Source organism: Amblyomma mixtum, chromosome 5, assembly GCF_055824585.1.
Source record: "Amblyomma mixtum isolate Tamu chromosome 5, ASM5582458v1, whole genome shotgun sequence".
NCBI classification, from domain to species: Eukaryota; Metazoa; Arthropoda; class Arachnida; order Ixodida; family Ixodidae; genus Amblyomma; species Amblyomma mixtum.
The window spans coordinates 133,756,026-133,762,256 of record NC_143016.1 but is presented as its reverse complement, the minus strand read 5'-3'; positions in this window follow the sequence as shown (position 1 = coordinate 133,762,256).

Here is a 6,231-nt window from a genome sequence, read left to right as displayed (position 1 = left end):
TCATACTCAAAAACGCACGAAAAAAAAGGTAGCAATTTTGGTTCAAGAAGAGCATCCCGTACCGCTCAAAAAGAGCAGCTAAGAAAGTCCGCGTGCCTTCTTGCATGTACTTAAAAAAAAGCAAACATCTTCAAATCTGCACAACTGAGCGAAAATCACGAACTTTACCAAAAACCACTCAGCATTATTACTAAAACTGGGAACTCGTTTGCATTCACCCTTGTCTAGTTTTTTTACAGTCAGTCAATGCAAGATAAAAAAAGGCAAACGCTTATTCCCCGAATTGGACATTCTTCAGCCGCGCCCTGCGCGGTCGTGGTCGGCCAGCCGGTCCACAAGCAGGTGGTTCAAGAAAACTGCGGGGTTGATTGGTTCCGCCTCCGCGCGACCTACTGCGGAATGGGCGCCTCCTCCATTTTTATGTCCCTGCTTATCGCGTCCCCCTCCGACTCACGCGCTCTCTGCGGCGCCCCTTTGTGTGGCGGTCGCGCGCTATTCTGCGTGGCACGTGGCATGAGTCACCTGTCGAAGGGCAATGCCGACATTGTACTCTCAATGGAGAAGAGCGCTTTCGCCCCGCAAGGGCAGTCACCTTGGCTTTCATCGGGCCCATTTCGGGAAAATTTCACTGTTGATTTTCCCTTTCCCTCAACAGCTATCGTGGTGCCGTCCCGAATTAATTTGCCGGCCCTCGCATCATCATGTACACCTGTCCTAGCATTACTCAAATGCTTGTCGCGTTCGCGTTTTTTCTTGCGTAGCGACGCTACTTGCGCTTCGCTCCCAGTGCTAGGCGGCGGCTCAACTGTCGAATTGTTCACTCCTGTGGTTCCGTCTGAGCATCAAAGCTCATTTTCCTGCTGTCTTTCTATCGGAGCAGCACCCTCCCCTTTACGGGTTACAGCAACAATTTCGTCTCTGTGGCACTTTCCGGCGAGCGTTGCGCTCCTGCCTGGCGCTTCACTGTTGCCGTCAGGCAATTTCCGTTCACTCTTTGTGCCCCTTAGTACCGCCTCAACTTCCTGCCTGCCAGTGATCGCCAGCTGCACCAGCGGTGTCTCTTCTCTGGCTCCGTCAATTAGTTAATACCAAAATTCACTGCAGCCTTAGTGGCGCGGGACCTCTGCCTTATATGACAACGCGCTATCTGTCTCAGGGCTAACAGTAAGCGCGTCACACCTTTCTATTTCCTCGCGAAGCTTTCGCCTTTCTTGTTCTTTCTCCACACGGAGGCTTCTCTGCGGAATAGTTTCACACTTCTCGCCTGCCTCCTTGTTGAGAAGAGGTACCACTTGCTTAGGAGAACTGCCCGACCTCTCGCTCAACTCTTCTAACTTATGGAGCTCAATCTCCCGCTGCAGAATCGTTTCACCCATCTCATCTGCCTCCTTGTTGAGAAGAGGTACTACTTGCAGGGGACAACCACCCGACCTCTTGCTCAACTCCATATCTAACTTACTGAGCTCAGCCTTTAGCTTCAGTAATTTTGCTTCATTCTCACGTTCGCGCTGACGCCACTTTTCCTGTATTTCTCGCTCTTTCTGCTGTCTCAGCTGCTCTTTTTCCTGCTCTTTTTGCTGTCTGAGCTGCTCTTCCTTTTTTTGTTCGATGAGGCTCCACGTTTCACTGGGCTCCTCATCATCTGCCCCCAAATCAGTAATTGCCTGAATTATTATGGGTTTTCGTGCCAAACCCCTTGTCTTAATTCCCAATTTCTCACACAATAACAACAGGTCCGGCCTCTGCAGTTTCTGTAGATCCATGACAATTCTGAGTCCGAGCTATTTCCAAAACAACTATGCAAAAATACGAAACCTCTAGGATTTAAGCCCAGAGTCTCTACCAGTTCTAAATTTTAACCCTCTTTTAGAACCTGGTCCACATCAGAGGAAAAGCCAAGCACTCACCCACACACGTGATCATGTTCCGAGACAGCTGCACTCTCGCTGGCCGACCGTTGTTGTCGCTTGTGGCTTCAGATTCCCATCACTGATCCACAGTTGTTGGGTCTTCCAGGCCTCGAATCCCAGGCTTCGGATCCCACCGCTGTTCAGCAGTTGTTATAAGTCGGGTAGCGTGACCAGTTGTTACGGGGCGGGTAGGAGCATCCTTGGGGCTCGTACTGGATGAGGGACAGTCTTAAGCGTCGAAGGTTGGGGATACGAAAACAAGCAGGTTTAATGGCACTTTATTAAGACACTTATTTACATAAAGAAGAAAAGAGCAAAGAATCAAAAATTAAGAGTTCTTAGCGTCGAGCGTCTGGATGAGCCTGTTACCCAAGGCCCAGAGCCACTGGATGAACCTGTTATCCACGGTTCAGAGCGTTCGTGCTCACTTTGGGCGCAGGTTAAATAGCCCAAGGCTCCGCCTTTTCACCAGGCGGCAATTCATCGCGACACAAAGATCGGCACTACACAACACAGCAAACGAAGACACCTGTTGTAGAGTCCACCCGTGGGAACTGGCGAGGAGGAAACGTAAGTCTGCAGCTCTTTCGCACTGCGAGGCAACCATACTGTTGGCAGCTCGTGTCCATCGAACACAGGTGGGGCATGATGGCGCCGCGGCCGCAGCTGCGCTGGCTTCCTCTGATTCGTTGCGGGTCTTCTCAGACGAGGTGAATTCCTTTCTTCCCTTGTCGTATCGTCGGTCGCTTCTAGAAGGGAAGGTCCTTGGCACCGAGCCGAGCGTGGGAAGAGCTCCATCGACCATTTCCCAGCTAGTCATTCTTTTTGGTGGGGTCATCTTGGGGGTCAAACGACATTTCAAAATTTCCGCTGTTGAATCCGCCACCGTTATCATCGCGGGTCTCAAGTCGGGTCGTGACAGGGGTATTTATGTTTACAAATAACCTAACATTTGGAGTGTTCATCAGCGCCACCCACGTTCGTAAGCGGCGGACGTAGCACGTCCTGAGTTACCGCTGATGTGACGTAGAACGCCATCGAACGGCAAGGGTGGAAGCTGTGCGAGAACCCTCTTATGCTTCCTATGGTGTCAAGGCTGCCAGAACCGAGGCCCTAGCTAAGCAATTAAGCAAACAAGGAAAGTTGAATGAGGGGCCCGTTATAAATACGAAAGAAGCCAACAGCCACGGAAACCAAGAGAGGAGACGTCAGGGATTTGAAAAATGACAGATTTATCAGCACAATGTCCGCTGCCAACAAGGCATTTGCTAAGGTAATCGCTAATAGAGTCAGTACAATCTTATACACGAATCAACAAAATGATCAGGGGGCCTTTTGTTAACGATACACGACCACAGCCCTCGTTCACACAATCAATTATGTGACAGGAAAATGGCATAATTTAATCAACCCTCACATATAGAATTCATTTATTACGAGAAAGCATTTTACTCAGTGGAAACCTCGGCAGTCATGCTGACATTGAGATATGAGGGTATAGAAGAGACATCAAAAATTTTGTAAGACATCTGTAAGGACTGCATAGATAGCATAGTCCTCCTTATAGTCAGCAATAAAACTGCAATAAGGCAGGGTGTCATGTAGAGAGAGACGATCTCGCCAGTGCTATTCACCGCTTCTTTACAGCAGCTATTCATAGGTCTGGATTGGAACAATCGGGGATGAGAATTAATAGACAATACTTTACTAATCTGAGATTCCCTGTAGACATCGCCTTCCTAAGTTCTTAAGGAAATGAACTGCAAAGCATGATCAATGAGTTAGACAGGCAGAGGAGAACTGTGATCTAAAACTTAATATGCTGAAAATCATATTAATGTTCCAATTTGTAGCGAAGCGCTGTAAGTGGTAAGGAAATAAGCCTGCTTAGGGCAGGTAGTCACCGCGGATCGGGATGACGAGACTGAAATAGCCTTAAGAATGAGAATGAGATGGAGCTCATTTGGCGGGTTCTCTTTGATCATGGATGACGGTGTTTGAATATCCCTCACGCGAAAAGTATAAAACAGCCTATTTTATCGGCACTGACCGATAGGACAGAAACGGGGAGGCTAACGACAAGGGTTCAGGTAAAGTGGTGAAAAGCGCAGTGAGGTATAGACAGAAAAATTATAACAGTAAGTTCAAGACACAGGAAGAGGTTAGAGTGGGTGAGCGCAAAACGCGAGTTTATCAGAATCATGTTTATTTATCATCATGTCGATATTGGGTGCGTCGACAAAAAGCCAGTGAAAGGCTTGACGAGGCCGACGCACCCCAAAGAGGCATTGCAGTGGTACACATCATCAGAGAACTTTCGAAGAACAACCAAGGAAACAAAATAAATAACAGATTTGGCATTAGCTGTACATTAATTCGGACTGCTTATTTAATTGATGCGGGAGGGTGTAGCTCAGGATTTGATACCCGTAATTTGTTCTCAGATTTTCAAGTCAGAATCAAGAGGAATAAGTGCTCTTGGGCACGGCACGTAATGCGAAGTCAATATATACGATGCCCGTTAAGGGCAACGGAGTGGATTGAAAGAGGATGCCAGCGTAGCAGGGGACAGCAGAGCGCTAGGTGGGCAATTGAGATTAAGAAGTTTGCTTGGTACGGCGGCCGCATCTGGTGCAGGAGAGGGTAAATTCGAGAGACATTGGGGAGGCCGTTGCCCTGCATTGGGCTCAGTTAGGCTAATTATGAGGATGATGGTCCAGTTACTTTTCTCACATCGTCGCTCTAAGCAGGGTAGTTAGGCTGCGCCACAAAAGTGTCCATAAAGCGCGCTGTATTCTTGCAGGTGACATTGTGCCCATAACAGTTTTTGTACGACCGGTGAAGACATACACTCTCTTTGTGAGAACGAGCTCGAATAAATAGCGCCTCCAAAGTTTGCGTGCGGTCAAAATACCTTAAAGAAATAATTAGGTGCTCGAAATTTTGAGCGGTATTTTTAACTCCAGTAAGAACAAGATCAGAAGTTTAAGGTGACTCTTCCCTTTTTTATGTGCAGAGTGCCTAATGGTGCACCTTGATTTCTCAAATATTGGAAGATGCTGATGATGCGATGTTATTATTGAGAGCTTAACGGTTATAAACTGCAAAACGCGAGGTAAACTCAACAGGCATTTTCCGGAGTCCGTCTCTATGCAATCTGCGGGACTCCCATACACTGAGCAGCATTTTTAATCACGCATATATATTTTTTTGACGGAGGGTTACTTCAGAAGAGTTATGGTATAAAGCAATTGACACTAACATTTCTGTTTAACGGATTTAATATATTCGTTTCGTTCTAAGCAGGTTAAAGAATCCAAGGTTGTCGAGGTTATCCGGTGAACTCCAATACGGCGCCCCTGACAGCCAGAGTCGGTTTAACACGTTAACATGTTAAATGCCATAAACCAAACCAATAATTATTGCGAGCAGTTCCACCAAGATGGCTGTCAATCGTACTGCAGTACAAAAAATTTTATTTCTAGAAATATTTCATTTTATTTTATTTACACCACAAAGATGTGGGCAGGCTCAGGCAAAAAAGCGAACTATCTTCACTTGAGTGACACCCCCCCCCCCTTTACTTAGCCATACAGCGAACACAACTCATACACTGATAATCATAAATATGTAACAAGAGGAAGGATGCACAAGTACAAGCACATGATGCAAAATGACCCTTTTGCCAATTCAGATTTAAACAAGTTCTAACAAGAAGATGGATTTGATGAAACGGAGGCTACATTTAGCAGCGCGATTGTTCTGGCACAAGAGATATTTAAAATTCGCTGCAAGTATAAAACAACATCTGGCACCCAAGTTTAGATCTAGAACTAGGAACATGCCAAAATTCTTGCTGTCGAAATGGGTAAGTAGGAATATTGGCCTCTAAATCGGCTAGCTGTAAAAACACGTATTTTTATTGACTGACTTATACCTAACACTCGAACAGTAGTCATATAAGTTATTTAACGGGGAATACTGAAGCGTCGCAATGGATCTTCAGTATGGGCATAAAAAATTAACATTGGCAATACAACGTATCGCCCTTTTTTGCAGAAGTTATACTTTACTAAGATTTTCCTGTGTATAATTCTACCACAGTAATAAACAGAAATTCAGACACGAAAGAAAGAGTGTTTTTAATCATAAGCTCTATGGGAAAGGGAAAGAACCATGAAATCTGGTAAGAATGCCGGCACTCTTGCAAAGTTATGTTTCGACATACATGTAGTGTGTACCCCAGGACATATTTATGATAAACAGAACACCTAGAGCTTTTACTGTATCAGCGAATTCTATTCGGCAGTTACCACGATAT